The sequence below is a fragment of the Hydractinia symbiolongicarpus genome, chromosome 7 (assembly GCF_029227915.1).
Source record: "Hydractinia symbiolongicarpus strain clone_291-10 chromosome 7, HSymV2.1, whole genome shotgun sequence".
Lineage (NCBI taxonomy): Eukaryota > Metazoa > Cnidaria > Hydrozoa > Anthoathecata > Hydractiniidae > Hydractinia > Hydractinia symbiolongicarpus.
The window spans coordinates 6,934,055-6,956,687 of NC_079881.1; the positions used below are offsets into that span (position 1 = coordinate 6,934,055).

The 22,633-nt window shown below is 37.3% G+C and overlaps 6 non-coding genes across 6 annotated transcripts; all 6 read right to left on the bottom strand.

The window, feature by feature from the left end:
- Nucleotides 1–607: 607 nt before the first annotated feature.
- Trnap-agg (transfer RNA proline (anticodon AGG)) lies at nucleotides 608–679 on the bottom strand. Its single transcript has one exon. It is a non-coding gene; the product is annotated as a tRNA-Pro (tRNA).
- A 594-nt stretch (nucleotides 680–1,273) lies between these two features.
- Nucleotides 1,274–1,345, bottom strand: Trnap-agg (transfer RNA proline (anticodon AGG)). Its single transcript has one exon. It is a non-coding gene; the product is annotated as a tRNA-Pro (tRNA).
- Nucleotides 1,346–3,264: 1,919 nt separating this feature from the next.
- On the bottom strand, nucleotides 3,265–3,336 carry Trnap-agg (transfer RNA proline (anticodon AGG)). Its single transcript has one exon. It is a non-coding gene; the product is annotated as a tRNA-Pro (tRNA).
- A 2,595-nt stretch (nucleotides 3,337–5,931) lies between these two features.
- Trnap-agg (transfer RNA proline (anticodon AGG)) lies at nucleotides 5,932–6,005 on the bottom strand. The gene has a single exon. It is a non-coding gene; the product is annotated as a tRNA-Pro (tRNA).
- Nucleotides 6,006–6,598: 593 nt separating this feature from the next.
- Nucleotides 6,599–6,670, bottom strand: Trnap-agg (transfer RNA proline (anticodon AGG)). The gene has a single exon. It is a non-coding gene; the product is annotated as a tRNA-Pro (tRNA).
- Nucleotides 6,671–11,919: 5,249 nt separating this feature from the next.
- On the bottom strand, nucleotides 11,920–11,991 carry Trnap-agg (transfer RNA proline (anticodon AGG)). The gene has a single exon. It is a non-coding gene; the product is annotated as a tRNA-Pro (tRNA).
- Between the last annotated feature and the right edge of the window lie 10,642 nt (nucleotides 11,992–22,633).

The window sequence follows — 22,633 nt, forward strand, 5'->3', positions numbered from 1 at the left end:
CCTCTAGACCAACAGGCCATAGGAATCGTCTAAAACCTTTATGCAACAGCTTGTACATGATCTTACGTGAAATATCCATCACACAGAACACAAAAAATGCTGTTTTTTCTTCAAAACATTCATAACATGAATGTTGGATATTATTTCTTGACAAGACAACCATACAATCCAAGCCACGAAAAAGCTCAACAAAAATATTTTTCAGCAATTGTCAGTTGATTGGTTATTACCCTTTACAGTAGAATATAGCCTTATGCACAAATTTGCGATAAGCAATTGGGCCTGTGCGGGAGTTTAACCTGCGACATCTCGCACCAGAAGCGAGAATCATACTAATAGACCAACAGGCCAGGATATCATTGAAACCTCCGATTGTGTCATTATGTGCAGAGATGATTACTGAATATTTGCAAGAATTAGGTTACAAATAGCTTCCTCGTGGGCAATGCATACAGACAAATCGGAGTGTAAAGTTGATTTGTAAAATTATAAAGTAACATTTTTCAAACAAATCCATATAACAACTCTGTCAAGAATCATCATTCCAGAGATAGTAAATGCTTCACCGAAGCTTATGACACTTACCAATTATGTGTGATTTTTAGTTGGGCCTGTCCGGGAGTTGAATCCGGGACCTCTCGCACCCTAAGCGAGAATCATGCCACTAGACCAACAGGCCATAGGAATCGTCTAAAATATTTAGGGAACAATTGTGCAAGGTCTTACGTGATATATCCATCACATAGAACACAAAAAATGCTGTTTTTTTTTTCAAAACATTCATAATATGAATGTTGGATATTATTTCTTGAATTGTCAAGACAACCATACAATCCAAGCCACGAAAAAGCTCAACCAAAATACTTTTCAGCAATTGTCAGTTGATTGGTTATTACCCTTTACAGTAGAATATAGCCTTATGCACAAATTTGCGATAAGCAATTGGGCCTGTGCGGGAGTTTAACCTGCGACATCTCGCACCAGAAACGAGAATCATACTAATAGACCAACAGGCCAGGATATCATTGAAACCTCCGATTGTGTCATTATATGGAGGGAGGATTACTGAATCTTTGTAGGAAAGAGGTTACAAATAGCTTCCTCGTGGGCAATGCATACAGACAAATCGGAGTGTAATGTTGATTTGTAAAAATGTAAAGTAACATTTTTCAAACAAATCCATAAAACAACTCTGTCAAGAATCATCATTCCAGAGATAGTAAATGCTTCACCGAAGCTTATGGCACTTACCAATTATGTGTGATTGTTAGTTGGGCCTGTCCGGGAGTTGAACCCGGGACCTCTCGCACCCTAAGCGAGAATCATGCCACTAGACCAACAGGCCATAGGAATTGTCTACAATATTTAGGAAACAATTGTGCAAGGTCTTACGTGAAATATGCATCACATAGAACACAAAAAATGCTGTTTTTTTTTCAAAACATTCATAACATGAATGTTGGATATTATTTCCTGAATTGTCAAGACAACCATACAATTCAAGCCACGACAAAGCTCAACCAAAATATTTTTCAGCAATTGTCAGTTGATTGGTTATTATCCTTTACAGTAGAACATAGTCTAATGCACAAATTTGCGATAAGCAATTTGGCCTGTGCGGGAGTTTAACCTGCGACATCTCGCACCAGAAGCAAGAATCATACTAATAGACCAACAGACCAGGATATCATTGAAACCTCCGATTGCGTCATTATGTGCAGAGATGATTACTGAATATTTGTAAGAATTAGGTCACAAATAGCTTCCTCGTGGGCAATGCATACAGACAAATCGGAGTGTAAAGTTGATTTGTAAAATTGTAAAGTAACATTTTTCAAACAAATCCATAAAACAACTCTGTCAAGAATCATCATTTCAGAGATAGTAAATGCTTCACCGAAGCTTATGGCACTTACAAATTATGTGTGATTGTTAGTTATGCCGGTCCGGGAGTTGAACCCGGGACCTCTCGCACCCTAAGCGAGAATCATGCCACTAGACCAACAGGCCATACGAATCGTCTACAATATTTAGGAAACAATTGTGCAAGGTCTTACGTGAAATATCCATCACATAGAACACAAAAAATGCTGTTTTTTTTTCAAAACATTCATAACATGAATGTTGGATATTATTTCTTGAATTGTCAAGACAACCATACAATCCAAGCCACGAAAAAGCTCAACCAAAATATTTTTTAGCAATTGTCAGTTGATTGGTTATTACCCTTTACAGTACAACATAGTCTAATGCACAAATTTGCGATAAGCAATTTGGCCTGTGCGGGAGTTTAACCTGCGACATCTCGCAGCAGAAGCGAGAATCATATTAATAGACCAACAGGCCAGGATATCATTGACACCTCCGATTGTGTAATTATGTGCAGAAAAGATTACTGAATATTTGTAGGAAAGAGGTTACAAATAGCTTCCTGGTGGGCAATGCACATAGACAAATCGGAGTGTAAAATTGATTTGTAAAATTGTAAAATAACATTTTTGAAACGAATCCAAAAAACAACTCTGTCAAGAATTCATATCCAGAATCGTCATTCCAGAGATAGTAAATGATTCACCGAAGCTTATTACACTTACCAATTATGTGTGATTTGTATTTGGGCCTGTCCGGGAGTTGAACCCGGGACCTCTATCACGCTAAGAGAGAATCAGGCCACTAGACCAACAGGCCATAGGAATCGTCTAAAACATTTATGCAACAGCTTGTACATGATCTTACGTGAAATATCCATCACACAGAACACAAAAAATGTTGTTTTTTCTTCAAAAAATTCATAACATGAATGTTGGATATTATTCCCTGAATTGTCAAGTCAACCATACAATCCAATCCACGAAAAATTTCAACCAAAATATTGATTGGTTATTACCCTTTACAGTAGAATATAGTCTTATGCACAAATTTGCGATAAGCAATTGGGCCTGTGCGGGAGTTTAACCTGCGACATCTCGCACCAGAAGCAAGAATCATACTAATAGAACAACAGACCAGGATATCATTGAAACCTCCGATTGCGTCATTATGTGCAGAGATGATTACTGAATATTTGTAAGAATTAGGTTACAAATAGCTTCCTCGTGGGCAATGCATGCAGACAAATCGGAGTGTAAAGTTGATTTGTAAAATTGTAAAGTAACATTTTTCAAACAAATCCATAAAACAACTCCGTCAAGAATCATCATTCCAGAGATAGTAAATGCTTCACCGAAGCTTATGGCACTTACCAATTATGTGTGATTGTTAGTTGGGCCTGTCCGGGAGTTGAACCCGGGACCTCTCGCACCCTAAGCGAGAATCATGCCACTAGACCAACAGGCCATAGGAATCGTCTAAAATATTTAGGAAACAATTGTGCAAGGTCTTACGTGAAATATCCATCACATAGAACACAAAAAATGCTGTTTTTTTTTCAAAACATCCATAACATGAATGTTGGATATTATTTCTTGAATTGTCAAGACAACCATACAATCCAAGCCACGAAAAAGCTCAACCAAAATATTTTTAAGCAATTGTCAGTTGATTGGTTATTACCCTTTACAGTAGAACATAGTCTAATGCACAAATTTGCGATAAGCAATTTGGCCTGTGCGGGAGTTTAACCTGCGACATCTCGCACCAGAAGCGAGAATCATATTAATAGACCAACAGGCCATGATATCATTGAAACCTCCGATTGTGTAATTATGTGCAGAGAAGATTACTGAATATTTGTAAGAATTAGGTCACAAATAGCTTCCTCGTGGGCAATGCATACAGACAAATCGGAGTGTAAAGTTGATTTGTAAAATTGTAAAGTAACATTTTTCAAACAAATCCATAAAACAACTCTGTCAAGAATCATCATTTCAGAGATAGTAAATGCTTCACCGAAGCTTATGGCACTTACAAATTATGTGTGATTGATAGTTATGCCGGTCCGGGAGTTGAACCCGGGACCTCTCGCACCCTAAGCGAGAATCATGCCACTAGACCAACAGGCCATAGGAATTGTCTACAATATTTAGGAAACAATTGTGCAAGGTCTTACGTGAAATATGAATCACATAGAACACAAAAAATGCTGTTTTTTTTTCAAAACATTCATAACATGAATGTTGGATATTATTTCCTGAATTGTCAAGACAACCATACAATTCAAGCCACGAAAAAGCTCAACCAAAATAATTTTCAGCAATTGTCAGTTGATTGGTTATTATCCTTTACAGTAGAACATAGTCTAATGCACAAATTTGCGATAAGCAATTTGGCCTGTGCGGGAGTTTAACCTGCGACATCTCGCACCAGAAGCAAGAATCATACTAATAGACCAACAGACTAGGATATCATTGAAACCTCCGATTGCGTCATTATGTGCAGAGATGATTACTGAATATTTGTAAGAATTAGGTCACAAATAGCTTCCTCGTGGGCAATGCATACAGACAAATCGGAGTGAAAAGTTGATTTGTAAAATTGTAAAGTAACATTTTTCAAACAAATCCATAAAACAACTCTGTCAAGAATCATCATTTCAGAGATAGTAAATGCTTCACCGAAGCTTATGGCACTTACAAATTATGTGTGATTGTTAGTTATGCCGGTCCGGGAGTTGAAGCCGGGACCTCTCGCACCCTAAGCGAGAATCATGCCACTAGACCAACAGGCCATACGAATCGTCTAAAATATTTAGGAAACAATTGTGCAAGGTCTTACGTGAAATATCCATCACATAGAACACAAAAAATGCTGTTTTTTTTTCAAAACATTCATAACATGAATGTTGGATATTATTTCTTGAATTGTCAAGACAACCATACAATCCAAGCCACGAAAAAGCTCAACCAAAATATTTTTTAGCAATTGTCAGTTGATTGGTTATTACCCTTTACAGTAGAACATAGTCTAATGCACAAATTTGCGATAAGCAATTTGGCCTGTGCGGGAGTTTAACCTGCGACATCTCGCACCAGAAGCGAGAATCATATTAATAGACCAACAGGCCAGGATATCATTGACACCTCCGATTGTGTAATTGTGTGCAGAGAAGATTACTGAATATTTGTAGGAAAGAGGTTACAAATAGCTTCCTGGTGGGCAATGCACATAGACAAATCGGAGTGTAAAATTGATTTGTAAAATTGTAAAATAACATTTTTGAAACGAATCCAAAAAACAACTCTGTCAAGAATTCATATCCAGAATCGTCATTCCAGAGATAGTAAATGATTCACCGAAGCTTATTACACTTACCAATTATGTGTGATTTGTATTTGGGCCTGTCCGGGAGTTGAACCCGGGACCTCTATCACGCTAAGAGAGAATCAGGCCACTAGACCAACAGGCCATAGGTATCGTCTAAAACATTTATGGAACAGCTTGTACATGATCTTACGTGAAATATCCATCACACAGAACACAAAAAATGTTGTTTTTTCTTCAAAAAATTCATAACATGAATGTTGGATATTATTCCCTGAATTGTCAAGTCAACCATACAATCCAATCCACGAAAAATTTCAACCAAAATATTGATTGGTTATTACCCTTTACAGTAGAATATAGTCTTATGCACAAATTTGCGATAAGCAATTGGGCCTGTGCGGGAGTTTAACCTGCGACATCTCGCACCAGAAGCGAGAATCATACTAATAGACCAACAGGCCAGGATATCATTGAAACCTCCGATTGCGTCATTAAGTGCAGAGATGATTACTGAATATTTGTAAGAATTAGGTTACAAATAGCTTCCTCGTGGGCAATGCATGCAGACAAATCGGAGTGTAAAATTGATTTGTAAAATTGTAAAGTAACATTTTTGAAACGAATCCATAAAGCAACTCTGTCAAGAATTCATTTCGAGAATCGTCATTCCAGAGATAGTAAATGCTTCACCGAATCTTATGACACTTACCAATTATGTGTGATTTTTAGTTGGGCCTGTCCGGGAGTTGAACCCGGGACCTCTCGCACCCTAAGCGAGAATCATACCACTAGACCAACAGGCAATACGAATCATCTAAAATATTTAGGCAACAACTTGTTCATGGTCTTACGTGAATTTTCCATCACACAGAACACAAAAAATGTTGTTTTTTCTTCAAAACATTCATAACATGAATGTTGGATATTATTTCTTGAATTGTCAAGTCAACCATACAATCCAAGCCACGAAAAAGCTCAACCAAAATATTTTTAGCAATTGTCAGTTGATTGGTTATTACCCTTTACAGTAGAACATAGTCTTATGCACAAATTTGCGATAAGCAATTGGGCCTGTGCGGGAGTTTAACCTGCGACATCTCGCACCAGAAACGAGAATCATACTAATAGACCAACAGGCCAGGATATCATTGAAACCTCCGATTGTGTCATTATGTGCAGAGATGATTACTGAATATTTGTAAGAATTAGGATACAAATAGCTTCCTCGTGGGCAATGCATACAGACAAATCGGAGTGTAAAGTTGATTTGTAAAATTGTAAAGTAACATTTTTCAAACAAATTCATAAAACAACTCTGTCAAGAATCATCATTCCAGAGATAGTAAATGCTTCACCGAAGCTTATGACACTTACCAATTATGTGTGATTGTTAGTTGGGCCTGTCCGGGAGTTGAACCCGGGACCTCTCGCACCCTAAGCGAGAATCATGCCACTAGACCAACAGGCCATAGGAAACGTCTAAAATATTTAGGAAACAATTGTGCAAGGTCTTACGTGAAATATCCATCACATAGAACACAAAAAATGCTGTTTTTTTTTCGAAACATTCATAACATGAATGTTGGATATTATTTCTTGAATTGTCAAGACAACCATACAATCCAAGCCACGAAAAAGCTCAACCAAAATATTTTTCAGCAATTGTCAGTTGATTGGTTATTACCCTTTACAGTAGAACATAGTCTAATGCACAAATTTGCGATAAGCAATTGGGCCTGCGCGGGAGTTTAACCTGCGACATCTCGCACCAGAAGCGAGAATCATATTAATAGACCAAGAGGCCAGGATATCATTGAAACCTCCGATTGTGTAGATATGTGCAGAGAAGATTACTGAATATTTGTAGGAAAGAGGTTACAAATAGCTTCCTGGTGGGCAATGCACATAGACAAATCGGAGTGTAAAATTGATTTGTAAAATTGTAAAATAACATTTTTGAAACGAATCCAAAAAACAACTCTGTCAAGAATTCATATCCATAATCGTCATTCCAGAGATAGTAAATGATTCACCGAAGCTTATTACACTTACCAATTATGTGTGATTTGTATTTGGGCCTGTCCGGGAGTTGAACCAGGGACCTCTATCACGCTAACAGAGAATCAGGCCTCTAGACCAACAGGCCATAGGAATCGTCTAAAACCTTTATGCAACAGCTTGTACATGATCTTACGTGAAATATCCATCACACAGAACACAAAAAATGCTGTTTTTTCTTCAAAACATTCATAACATGAATGTTGGATATTATTTCTTGACAAGACAACCATACAATCCAAGCCACGAAAAAGCTCAACAAAAATATTTTTCAGCAATTGTCAGTTGATTGGTTATTACCCTTTACAGTAGAATATAGCCTTATGCACAAATTTGCGATAAGCAATTGGGCCTGTGCGGGAGTTTAACCTGCGACATCTCGCACCAGAAGCGAGAATCATACTAATAGACCAACAGGCCAGGATATCATTAAAACCTCCGATTGTGTCATTATGTGCAGAGATGATTACTGAATATTTGCAAGAATTAGGTTACAAATAGCTTCCTCGTGGGCAATGCATACAGACAAATCGGAGTGTAAAGTTGATTTGTAAAATTATAAAGTAACATTTTTCAAACAAATCCATATAACAACTCTGTCAAGAATCATCATTCCAGAGATAGTAAATGCTTCACCGAAGCTTATGACACTTACCAATTATGTGTGATTTTTAGTTGGGCCTGTCCGGGAGTTGAACCCGGGACCTCTGGCACCCTAAGCATGAATCATGCCACTAGACCAACAGGCCATAGGAATCGTCTAAAATATTTAGGGAACAATTGTGCAAGGTCTTACGTGAAATATCCATCACATAGAACACAAAAAATGCTGTTTTTTTTTTCAAAACATTCATAATATGAATGTTGGATATTATTTCTTGAATTGTCAAGACAACCATACAATCCAAGCCACGAAAAAGCTCAACCAAAATACTTTTCAGCAATTGTCAGTTGATTGGTTATTACCCTTTACAGTAGAATATAGCCTTATGCACAAATTTGCGATAAGCAATTGGGCCTGTGCGGGAGTTTAACCTGCGACATCTCGCACCAGAAACGAGAATCATACTAATAGGCCAACAGGCCAGGATATCATTGAAACCTCCGATTGTGTCATTATATGGAGGGAGGATTACTGAATATTTGTAGGAAAGAGGTTACAAATAGCTTCCTCGTGGGCAATGCATACAGACAAATCGGAGTGTAATGTTGATTTGTAAAAATGTAAAGTAACATTTTTCAAACAAATCCATAAAACAACTCTGTCAAGAATCATCATTCCAGAGATAGTAAATGCTTCACCGAAGCTTATGGCACTTACCAATTATGTGTGATTGTTAGTTGGGCCTGTCCGGGAGTTGAACCGGGACCTCTCGCACCCTAAGCGAGAATCATGCCACTAGACCAACAGGTCTTAGAAATTGTCTACAATATTTAGGAAACAATTGTGCAAGGTCTTACGTGAAATATGCATCACATAGAACACAAAAAATGCTGTTTTTTTTTCAAAACATTCATAACATGAATGTTGGATATTATTTCCTGAATTGTCAAGACAACCATACAATTCAAGCCACGAAAAAGCTCAACCAAAATATTTTTCAGCAACTGTCAGTTGATTGGTTATTATCCTTTACAGTAGAACATAGTCTAATGCACAAATTTGCGATAAGCAATTTGGCCTGTGCGGGAGTTTAACCTGCGACATCTCGCACCAGAAGCAAGAATCATACTAATAGACCAACAGACCAGGATATCATTGAAACCTCCGATTGCGTCATTATGTGCAGAGATGATTACTGAATATTTGTAAGAATTAGGTCACAAATAGCTTCTTCGTGGGCAATGCATACAGACAAATCGGAGTGTAAAGTTGATTTGTAAAATTGTAAAGTAACATTTTTCAAACAAATCCATAAAACAACTCTGTCAAGAATCATCATTTCAGAGATAGTAAATGCTTCACCGAAGCTTATGGCACTTACAAATTATGTGTGATTGTTAGTTATGCCGGTCCGGGAGTTGAACCCGGGACCTCTCGCACCCTAAGCGAGAATCAAGCTACTAGACCAACAGGCCATACGAATCGTCTAAAATATTTAGGAAACAATTGTGCAAGGTCTTACGTGAAATATCCATCACATAGAACACAAAAAATGCTGTTTTTTTTTCAAAACATTCATAACATGAATGTTGGATATTATTTCTTGAATTGTCAAGACAACCATACAATCCAAGCCACGAAAAAGCTCAACCAAAATATTTTTTAGCAATTGTCAGTTGATTGGTTATTACCCTTTACAGTAGAACATAGTCTAATGCACAAATTTGCGATAAGCAATTTGGCCTGTGCGGGAGTTTAACCTGCGACATCTCGCACCAGAAGCGAGAATCATATTAATAGACCAACAGGCCAGGATATCATTGACACCTCCAATTGTGTAATTATGTGCAGAGAAGATTACTGAATATTTGTAGGAAAGAGGTTACAAATAGCTTCCTGGTGGGCAATGCACATAGACAAATCGGAGTGTAAAATTGATTTGTAAAATTGTAAAATAACATTTTTGAAACGAATCCAAAAAACAACTCTGTCAAGAATTCATATCCAGAATCGTCATTCCAGAGATAGTAAATGATTCACCGAAGCTTATTACACTTACCAATTATGTGTGATTTGTATTTGGGCCTGACCGGGAGTTGAACCCGGGACCTCTATCACGCTAAGAGAGAATCAGGCCACTAGACCAACAGGCCATAGGAATCGTCTAAAACATTTATGCAACAGCTTGTACATGATCTTACGTGAAATATCCATCACACAGAACACAAAAAATGTTGTTTTTTCTTCAAAAAATTCATAACATGAATGTTGGATATTATTCCCTGAATTGTCAAGTCAACCATACAATCAAATCCACGAAAAATTTCAACCAAAATATTGATTGGTTATTACCCTTTACAGTAGAATATAGTCTTATGCACAAATTTGCGATAAGCAATTTGGCCTGTGCGGGAGTTTAACATGCGACATCTCGCACCAGAAGCAAGAATCATACTAATAGACCAACAGACCAGGATATCATTGAAACCTCCGATTGCGTCATTATGTGCAGAGATGATTACTGAATATTTGTAAGAATTAGGTCACAAATAGCTTCCTCGTGGGCAATGCATACAGACAAATCGGAGTGTAAAGTTGATTTGTAAAATTGTAAAGTAACCTTTTTCAAACAAATCCATAAAACAACTCTGTCAAGAATCATCATTTCAGAGATAGTAAATGCTTCACCGAAGCTTATGGCACTTACAAATTATGTGTGATTGTTAGTTATGCCGGTCCGGGAGTTGAACCCGGGACCTCTCGCACCCTAAGCGAGAATCAAGCCACTAGACCAACAGGCCATACGAATCGTCTAAAATATTTAGGAAACAATTGTGCAAGGTCTTACGTGAAATATCCATCACATAGAACACAAAAAATGCTGTTTTTTTTTCAAAACATTCATAACATGAATGTTGGATATTATTTCTTGAATTGTCAAGACAACCATACAATCCAAGCCACGAAAAAGCTCAACCAAAATATTTTTTAGCAATTGTCAGTTGATTGGTTATTACCCTTTACAGTAGAACATAGTCTAATGCACAAATTTGCGATAAGAAATTTGGCCTGTGCGGGAGTTTAACCTGCGACATCTCGCACCAGAAGCGAGAATCATATTAATAGACCAACAGGCCAGGATATCATTGACACCTCCGATTGTGTAATTATGTGCAGAGAAGATTACTGAATATTTGTAGGAAAGAGGTTACAAATAGCTTCCTGGTGGGCAATGCACATAGACAAATCGGAGTGTAAAATTGATTTGTAAAATTGTAAAATAACATTTTTGAAACGAATCCAAAAAACAACTCTGTCAAGAATTCATATCCAGAATCGTCATTCCAGAGATAGTAAATGATTCACCGAAGCTTATTACACTTACCAATTATGTGTGATTTGTATTTGGGCCTGACCGGGAGTTGAACCCGGGACCTCTATCACGCTAAGAGAGAATCAGGCCACTCGACCAACAGGCCATAGGATTCGTCTAAAACATTTATGCAACAGCTTGTACATGATCTTACGTGAAATATCCATCACACAGAACACAAAAAATTTTGTTTTTTCTTCAAAAAATTCATAACATGAATGTTGGATATTATTCCCTGAATTGTCAAGTCAACCATACAATCCAATCCACGAAAAATTTCAACCAAAATATTGATTGGTTATTACCCTTTACAGTAGAATATAGTCTTATGCACAAATTTGCGATAAGCAATTGGGCCTGTGCGGGAGTTTAACCTGCGACATCTTGCACCAGAAGCGAGAATCATACTAATAGACCAACAGGCCAGGATATCATTGAAACCTCCGATTGCGTCATTAAGTGCAGAGATGATTACTGAATATTTGTAAGAATTAGGTTACAAATAGCTTCCTCGTGGGCAATGCATGCAGACAAATCGGAGTGTAAAGTTGATTTGTAAAATTGTAAAGTAACATTTTTCAAACAAATCCATAAAACAACTCCGTCAAGAATCATCATTCCAGAGATAGTAAATGCTTCACCGAAGCTTATGGCACTTACCAATTATGTGTGATTGTTAGTTGGGCCTGTCCGGGAGTTGAACCCGGGACCTCTTGCACCCTAAGCGAGAATCATGCCACTAGACCAACAGGCCATAGGAATCGTCTAAAATATTTAGGAAACAATTGTGCAAGGTCTTACGTGAAATATCCATCACATAGAACACAAAAAATGCTGTTTTTTTTTCAAAACATTCATAACATGAATGTTGTTTATTATTTCTTGAATTGTCAAGACAACCATACAATCCAAGCCACGAAAAAGCTCAACCAAAATATTTTTAAGCAATTGTCAGTTGATTGGTTATTACCCTTTACAGTAGAACATAGTCTAATGCACAAATTTGCGATAAGCAATTTGGCCTGTGCGGGAGTTTAACCTGCGACATCTCGCACCAGAAGCGAGAATCATATTAATAGACCAACAGGCCATGATATCATTGAAACCTCCGATTGTGTAATTATGTGCAGAGAAGATTACTGAATATTTGTAGGAAAGAGGCTACAAATAGCTTCCTGGTGGGCAATGCACATAGACAAATCGGATTGTAAAATTGATTTGTAAAATTGTAAAGTAACATTTTTGAAACGAATCCAAAAAACAACTCTGTCAAGAATTTATATCCAGAATCGTCATTCCAGAGATAGTAAATGATTCACCGAAGCTTATTACACTTACCAATTATGTGTGATTTGTATTTGGGCCTGTCCGGGAGTTGAACCCCGGACCTCCATCAAGCTAAGAGAGAATCATGCCACTAGACCAACAGGCCATAGGAATCGTCTAAAACAATTATGCAACAGCTTGTACATGATCTTACGTGACATATCCATCACACAGAACACAAAAAATGTTGTTTTTTCTTCAAAACATTCATAACATGAATGTTGGATATTATTTCCTGAATTCTCAAGTCAACCATACAATCCAAGCCACGAAAAAGCTCAACCAAAATATTTTTTAGCAATTGTCAGTTGATTGGTTATTACCCTTTACAGTAGAATATAGTCTTATGCACAAATTTGCGATAAGCAATTGGACCTGTGCGGGAGTTTAACCTGCGACATCTCGCACCAGAAGCGAGAATCATACTAATAGACCAACAGGCGAGGGTATCATTGAAACCTCCGATTGCGTCATTATGTGCAGAGATGATTACTGAATATTTGTAAGAATTAGGTTACAAATAGCTTCCTCGTGGGCAATGCATACAGACAAATCGGAGTGTAAAGTTGATTTGTAAAATTGTAAAGTAACATTGTCCAAACAAATCCATAAAACAACTCTGTCAAGAATCATCATTCCAGAGATAGTAAATGCTTCACCGAAGCTTATGGCACTTACCAATTATGTGTGATTGTTAGTTGGGCCTGTCCGGGAGTTGTACCCGGGACCTCTCGCACCCTAAGTGAGAATCATGCCACTAGACCAACAGGACATAGGAATCGTGTAAAACATTTATGCAACAGCTTGTACATGGTCTTTCGTGAAATATGCATCACACAGAACTCAAAAAATGTTGCTTTTTCTTCAAAACATTCATAACATGAATGTTGGATATTATTTCTTGAATTGTCAAGTCAACCATACAATCCCAGCCACGAAAAAGCTCAACCAAAATATTTTTTAGCAATTGTCAGTTGATTGGTTATTACCCTTTACAGTAGAATATAGTCTTATGCACAAATTTGCAATAATTAATTGGGCCTGTGCGGGAGTTTAACCTGCGACATCTCGCACCAGAAGCGAGAATCATATTAATAGACCAACTGGCAAGGATATCATTGAAACCTCCGATTGTGTCATTATGTGCAGGGAGGATTACTGAATATTTGTAGAAAAGAGGTTACAAATAGCTTCCTCGTTGGCAATGAATATAGACAAAACGGAGTGTAAAGTTGATTTGTGAATATGTAAAGTAACATTTGCGAAACGAATTCATAAAACAACTGTCAAGAATTCATTTCGTGAATTTTCTTTCCAGAGATGGTAAAATCTTTACCGAAGGTTATAATACTTACCAATTATGCGTGATTTGTAGTTGGGCCTGTCCGGGAGTTGAAACCAGGACCTCTCGCATCCTAAGCGAGAATAATGCCACTAGCCAACAAGCCATAAAAATCGTCTACAATATTTACGCAACAGTTTGTACATGGTCTTACGTGAAATATCCATAACACAGAACACAAAAAATGTTTTTCTTTCTTTAACACATTCATAACATATATGCTGAATATTATTTCTTGAGTTGTGAAGTCAACCATGCAAATCCAAGCCGCGAGAAAGCTCAACCAAATTATTTTTTAGCAATTGTCAGTTCATTGGTTACTACCTTTTACAGTAGAATGTAGTCTTATGAACATATTTGCAAAAGGCAGTTGGGCCTATCCGGGAGTTTACCCTGCGACATCTCGCACCTGAAGCGAGAATGATGCTAATAGACTAACAGGCCAGGATATCATTGAAACCTCTGATTGTGTCATTGTATGCAGAGAGGATTACTGAACATCTGTAGGAAAGAGGTTACAAATAGCTTCCTCGTGGGCAATGCATATAGAAAAAACGGAGTGTAAACTTGATTTGTAAAATTGTAAAGTAACATTTGGGAACGAATTCAAAAAAACAACTCTGTCAAGGATTCATTTCGTGAATTGTCCTTCCAGAGAATGTAAATTCTTTACCGAAGGTTATAATACTTACCAATTATGTGTGATTCGTAGTTGCGCCTGTCCGGGACTTGAAGCCGGGACATCTCGCATCCTAAGCGAGAATCATGCCACTAGACCAACAAGCCATAAGAATCGTCTAAAATACTTACGCAACAACTTGTACATGGTCTTACGTGAAATATCCATAACACAGAACAAAAAAATGTTGTTCTTTCTTCAAAACATTCATAATATAAATATTGAATATTATTTCTTGAGTTGTTAAGTCAACCATGCAAATCCAAGTCGCGAGAATGTTCAACCACAATATTTTTCAGCAATTGTCAGTTCATTGGGGACTACCTTTTACAGTAAAATGTAGCCGTATGCACAAATTTGCACTAGTCCGGAAGATTAACCTGAGCAATCTTGCACCAGAATCGAGAATCATACTATTAGAACAACAGGCAAATGTATCATTGAAACCTCCGATTGTGTCATTATATGCTGATAGGATTGCTGGATATCTGTAGGAAAGTGGTTACAAATGGATTCGTTGTGGGCAATGCATATAGACAAAACGTAGTGTAAAGTTTATTTGTGAAAATGTAAAGTAACATTTGCGAAACGAATTTAAAAAACAACTTTGTCAAGAATTCATTTCGTGAATTGTCTTTCCAATGATCGTAAATTTTTACCGAATGTTATAACTCGTACCACTTATGTGTGATTTGTAGTTGGGCCTGTCCGGGAGTTGAAACCGGGACCTCTTGCACCCTAAGCGAGAATCATACCACTAGACCAACAGGCTATGAAATCGTGTAAAATATTTATGGAACAGCATGTACATGGTCTTACGTGAAATATCCATAACACAGAAGACAAAAAATGTTGTTCTTTCTTCAAAACATTTATAACATGAATGTTGAATATTATTTCTTGAGTTGTCGAGTCAACCATGCAAGTCCAAGTCACGAAAAAGCTCAACCCAAATAATTTTCAGCATTTGTCAGTTCATTGGTTATTACCTTTTACAGTAAAATGTAACCGTATGCACAAATTTGCACTAGTCCGGAAGATTAACCTGCGCAATCTCGCACCAGAATCGAGAATCATACTATTAGAACAACAGGCAAATGTATCATTGAAACCTCCGATTGTGTCATTATATGCTGATAGGATTACTGGATATCTGTAGGAAAGTGCTTACAAATAGATTCGTTGTGGGTAATGCATATAGACAAAACGGAGTGTAAAGTTGACTTCGAGTCAACCATGCAAGTCCAAGTCACGAAAAAGCTCAACCCAAATAATTTTCAGCATTTTTCAGTTCATTGGTTATTACCTTTTACAGTAGAATATAGTCTTATGCACAAATTTGCGATAATCAATTGGCCCTGTCCGGGAGTTTAATCTGTGACATCTCGCTCCTGGATCGAGAATCATTCTACTAGAACAACAGGCCAGGATATCATTGAACCCTCCGATTGTGTCATTATATGCGGAGAGGATTAATGGATATCTGCAGGAAAGAGGTTACAAATAGCTTCGTTGTGGGCAATGCATATAGACAAAACGGAGTGTAAAGTTGACTTGCAAATTTGTAAAGTAACATTTGCGAGACGAAATCAAAAAACAACTATGTGAAGAATTCTTTTTGTGAATTGTCTTTCCATAGATCGTAAATGCTTTCCCGAAGGTTGTGAGATGTGGTGTGATTTGTAGTTGGGTCTATCCGGGAGTTGAATCCGAGACATCTAGCACCCTAAGGGAGAATCATACCACTAGCCAAAAGGCCGTAAAAATCGTCTAAAATATTTATGTAACAGCTTGTACATGGTTTTACGTGAAATATACTTAACACAGCAGACAGATCATGTTCTTCTTTCTTGAAAACATTCATAATATGAAAATGGAATATTATTTCTTGAATTTTCATTTCCACCATGGAAATTCAAGTCAGGAGAAAGTTCAACAAAAATATTTTTCAGAAATTGTCAGTTGAATGGTTATTACCTTTTAGAGTAGAATGTAGTCTTATGCACCAACCTGCGATAAGCGATTGGGCCTGTCCGGGAGTTTAATCTGTCACATCTCGCACCTGAAGCAAGAATCATACTGCTAGACCAACAGACCAGGATATTAATGAAACCTCCGATTGAGTCATTATATGCAGAGAGGATTACTGAATATCTGTAGGAGAAAGATTACAAATAGCTTCGCTGTGGACAATGCATATAGAGAAAACAGAGGGTAAAGTTGATTTGTGAATTTGTAAAGTAATATTTGCGAAACGAATTCAAAAAACAACTCTGTCAAGAATTCATTTCGTGAATTGTCTTTCCAATGATCGTAAATTTTTACCGAATGTTATAACTCGTTCCACTTATGTGTGATTTGTAGTTGGGCCTGTCCGGGAGTTGAAATCGGGACCTCTTGCACCCTAAGCGAGAATCATACCAGTAGACCAACAGGCCATGAAATCGTCTAAAATATTTATGGAACAGCATGTACATGGTCTTACGTGAAATATCCATAACACAGAAGACAAAAAATTTTGTTCCTTTCTCAAAACATTGATAACATGAATGTTCAATATCATTTCTTGTATTGTCGAGTCAACCATGCAAGTCCAAGTCACGAGAAAGCGCAACCCAATTAATTTTCAGCATTTATCAGTTCATTGGTTTTTACCTTTTGCAGTAGAATATAACCGTATGCACAAATTTGCGATAAGCAATTGGCCCTGTCCAGGAGTTTAATCTGCGACATCTCGCTCCTGGATCGAGAATCATGCTACTAGAACAACAGGCCAGGATATCATTGAACCCTCCGATTGTGTCATTATATGCAGAGAGGATTACTGGATATCTGAAGGAAAGAGGTTGCAAATAAATGCATTGCCCAAAACGAAGCTAATTGTAACCTTTTTCCTACAGATGGTCAGTAATCCTATCTGCACATAACGACGCAATCGGAAGTTTTAATGATACCCTGGCCTGTTGGTCTGGTAGTACGATTCTCGTTTCAGATGCGAGGTGTCGCAGGTTAAACTCCCGGACAGGCTCAATTGCTTATCGCAAATTTGTGCATAAGACTAAATTCTACTGTAATAGATAATAATCAATCAACTGACAATTGCTGAAAGATATTTTGGTTGAGCTTTCTCGTGTCTTGGACTTGCATGGTTGACTGGACAATTCAAGAAATAATATTCAACATTCATGTTATGAATGTTTTGAAGAAAAAACCACATTTTTTGAGTTCTGTGTGATGGATATTTCACGTAAGACCATGTACAAGCTGTAGCATAAATGTTTTAGCCGATTCCTATGGCCTGTTGGTCTAGTGGTATGATTCTCGCTTAGGTTGCGAGAGAACCCGTGTTCAACTCCCGGACAGGCCCAACTGCAAATCACACATAAGTTTTAAGGGTTTTAACCTTCGGTAATGAATTTACGATCCCTGGAAAGACAATTCAAGAAATGAATTCTTGATAGAGTTGTTTTTTGAATTTGTTTCGCAAATGTTACTTTACAATTTCGCAAATCAACTTTACACTCCGTTTTGTCTATATGCATTGCCCACTACGAAGCTATTTGTAACCTGCTTTCTACAGATGTTCAGTAATCCTCTCTGCACAATGAGACAATCGAAGGTTTCAATAATACCCTGGCCTGTTGGTCTAGTAGTACGATTCTTGCTTCTGGTGCGAGATTTCGCAGGTTAAACTCCTGGATTATTGCAAATTTGTGCATACGACTACGTTCTACTATAAATGGTAATAACCAATCAACTGACAATTGCTGAAAAATATTGTGATTGAACTTTCTTTTGACCTGGATTTGCATGGTTAACTGAACAATTTAATAAATAATGTTCAACATTCATGTTATGGATGTTTTAAAGAAAGAGCACCATTTTTTGTGTTCTGTGTTATGGATATTTCACGTAAGACCATGTACAAGTTGTTGCGTAAATATTTTAGACGACTCCTATGGCCTGTTGGTTGAATTCTTCACAGAGTTGTTTTTTGAATTTGTTTCGCAAATGTTACTTTACAATTTCGCAAATCAACTTTACACTCCGTTTTGTCTATATGCATTGCCCACTACGAAGCTATTTGTAACCTCCTTTCTACAGATGTTCAGTAATCCTCTCTGCACAATGAGACAATCGAAGGTTTCAATGATACCCTGGCCTGTTGCTCTAATAGTACGATTCTCGCTTCAGGCGCGAGATTTTGCAGGTTAAACTCCCGGATTATTGCAAATTTGTGCATACCACTACGTTCTACTATAAATGGTAATAACCAATCAACTGACAATTGCTGAAAAATATTGTGGTTGAACTTTCTTTTGACCTGGATTTGCATGGTTAACTCGACAATTTAATAAATAATATTCAACATTCATGTTATGGATGTTTTAAAGAAAGAGCAACATTTTTTGTGTTCTGTGTTATGGATATTTCGCGAAAGACCATGTACAAACTGTTGCGTAAATATTTTAGACGACTCCTATGGCCTGTTGATTGAATTCTTTACAGAGTTGTTTTTTGAATTTGTTTCGCAAATGTTACTTTACAATTTCACAAATCAACTTTACACTCCGTTTTGGCTATTTGGATTGCCCGCAACGAAGTTATTTGTAACCTCTTTCCTACAGATGTTCAGTAACCCTCTCTGCACATAATGACACAATCGGAGGTTTCAATGATACATTGGCCTGTTGGTCTAGTAGTATGATTCTCGCGTCAGTTGCGAGATGTCGCAGGTTAAACTCCCGGACAGGCCCAATTGCTTATCGCTAATTTGAGCATAACACTACATGCTGCTATAAAAGGTAATAACCAATCAACTGACAATTTATGAAAATTATTTTGGTTCAGCTTTCTCGTGACTTGGACTTGCATGGTTGACTCGGCTATTCAAGAAATAATAATTAACATTCATATTATGAATGGTTTGAAGAAAGAACAACATTTTGTTGTTCTGTGTTATGGATACTTCACGTAAGACCATGTACAAGCTGTTGCGTAAATACTTTCGAGGATTCCTATGGCCTGTTGTTCCAGTGATATGATTCTCGCTTAGGGTGCGAGAGATCCTGTTTTCAACTCCCGGACAAGCCCAACTGCAAATCACACTTAAGTGGTAAGTGTTATAACCTTCGTTAATGAATTTACGATCCCTGGAAAGACAATTTACGAAATGAATTCTTGACAGAGTTGTTTTTGAATTCATTTCGCAAATGTTACTTTACAATTGTGCATTATGCATTGCCCACAACAAAGCTAATTGTAACCGCTTTCCTACAGATGTTCAGTAATCCTCTCTGCACATAATGACACAATCGAATGTTTCAATGATACCCTGACCTGTTGGTCTAGTAGTATGATTCTTGCTTCTGGTGCAATGTTTTAGACGATTCTTATGGTTTGTTGGTGTAGTAGCATGATTCTCGCTTATAATCTTTGGTAAGAGCTTTACGATACCTGGAAAGATAATTTACGAAATGAAATCTTGACAGAGTTGTCTTTTTAATTTGTTTCGCAAATGTTACTTTACAATTTCACAAATCAACTTTACACTCCGTTTTGTCTATATGCATTGCCGCAACGAAGCTATTTGTAACCTCCTTCCTACAGATGTTCAGTAACCCTCTCTGCACATAATGACACAATCGGAGGTTTCAATGATACATTAGCCTGTTGTTCTAGTGGTATGATTCTCGATTCTAATGCGAGATTGCGCAGGTTAAACACCCGGACTATTGCAGATTTGTGCATACGGCTACATTCTACTGTAAAAGGTAATACCCAATCAACTGACAATTGCACAAAAACATTTTGGTTGAGCTTTCTGGGGACCTGGATTTGCATGGTTAACTTGACATTCAAGAAGTAATATTCAACATTCATGTTATGAAAGTTTTATAGAAAAAGCAACACTTTTTGTGTTCTGTGTTTTGGATATTTCACGTAAAACCATGTACAAGCTGTTGCGTAAATATTTTAGACGAATCCTATGGCCTGTTGGTCCAGTGATATGATTCTCGCTTAGGTTGCGAGAGATCCCGTGTTAAACTCCCGGACAGGCCATACCGCAAATCACACATAAGTTTTAAGTGTTTTAACCTTCGGTAATGAATTTACGATCCCTGGAAAGACAATTCAAGAAATGAATTCTTGATAGAGAATGTTACTTTACAATTTCGCAAATCAACTTTACACTCCGTTTTGTCTATATGCATTGCCCACTACGAAGCTATTTGTAACCTCCTTTCTACAGATGTTCAGTAATCCTCTCTGCACAATGAGACAATCGAAGGTTTCAATAATACCCTGGCCTGTTGGTCTAGTAGTACGATTCTTGCTTCTGGTGCGAGATTTCGCAGGTTAAACTCCCGGATTATTGCAAATTTGTGCATACGACTACGTTCTACTATAAATGGTAATAACCAATCAACTGACAATTGCTGAAAAATATTGTGATTGAACTTTCTTTTGACCTGGATTTGCATGGTTAACTGAACAATTTAATAAATAATGTTCAACATTCATGTTATGGATGTTTTAAAGAAAGAGCACCATTTTTTGTATTCTGTGTTATGGATATTTCGCGTAAGACCATGTACAAGTTGTTGCGTAAATATTTTAGACCACTCCTATGGCATGTTGGTTGAATTCTTCACAGAGTTGTTTTTTGAATTTGTTTCGCAAATGTTACTTTACAATTTCGCAAATCAACTTTACACTCCGTTTTGTCTATATGCATTGCCCACTACGAAGCTATTTGTAACCTCCTTTCTACAGATGTTCAGTAATCCTCTCTGCACAATGAGACAATCGAAGGTTTCAATGATACCCTGGCCTGTTGCTCTAATAGTACGATTCTCGCTGCAGGCGCGAGATTTCGCAGGTTAAACTCCCGGATTATTGCAAATTTGTGCATACCACTACGTTCTACTATAAATGGTAATAACCAATCAACTGACAATTGCTGAAAAATATTGTGGTTGAACTTTCTTTTGACCTGGATTTGCATGGTTAACTCGACAATTTAATAAATAATATTCAACATTCATGTTATGGATGTTTTAAAGAAAGAGCAACATTTTTTGTGTTCTGTGTTATGGATATTTCGCGAAAGACCATGTACAAACTGTTGCGTAAATATTTTAGACGACTCCTATGGCCTGTTGATTGAATTCTTTACAGAGTTGTTTTTTGAATTTGTTTCGCAAATGTTACTTTACAATTTCACAAATCAACTTTACACTCCGTTTTGGCTATTTGGATTGCCCACAACAAAGCTAATTGTAACCGCTTTCCTACAGATGTTCAGTAATCCTCGCTGCACATAATGACACAATCGAATGTTTCAATGATACCCTCACCTGTTGGTCTAGTAGTATGATTCTTGCTTCTGGTGCAATGTTTTAGACGATTCTTATGGTTTGTTGGTGTAGTAGCATGATTCTCGCTTATAATCTTTGGTAAGAGCTTTACGATACCTGGAAAGATAATTTACGAAATGAAATCTTGACAGAGTTGTCTTTTTAATTTGTTTCGCAAATGTTACTTTACAATTTCACAAATCAACTTTACACTCTCATTTGTCTGTATGCATTGCCAACAACGAAGCTATTGGTAACCTCTTTCCTACAGATGTTCATTAATCCTCTCTGCACATAATGACACAATCGAATGTTTCAATGATACCCTGGCCTGTTGGTCTAGTAGTATGATTCTCGCTTCTGGTGCAAGATGTCGCAGGTTAAGCTCCCGGACTATTGAAAATTTGTGCATACGACTCCATTCTACTGTAAAAGGAAATAACCAATCAACTGACAATTGCTGAAATATATTTTGGTTGAGCTTTCTCGTTTCTTCGAATTGCAAGGTTGACTGGACAATTCAAGAAATAATATTCAACATTCATGTTATGAATGTTTTAAAGAAAAAGCAACATTTTTTGTGTTCTGTGTTATGGATATTTCACGCAAAACCATGTACAAGCTGTTGTGTATATATTTTAGACTAATCCTATGGCCTGTTGGTCCAGTGATATGATTCTCGCTTAGG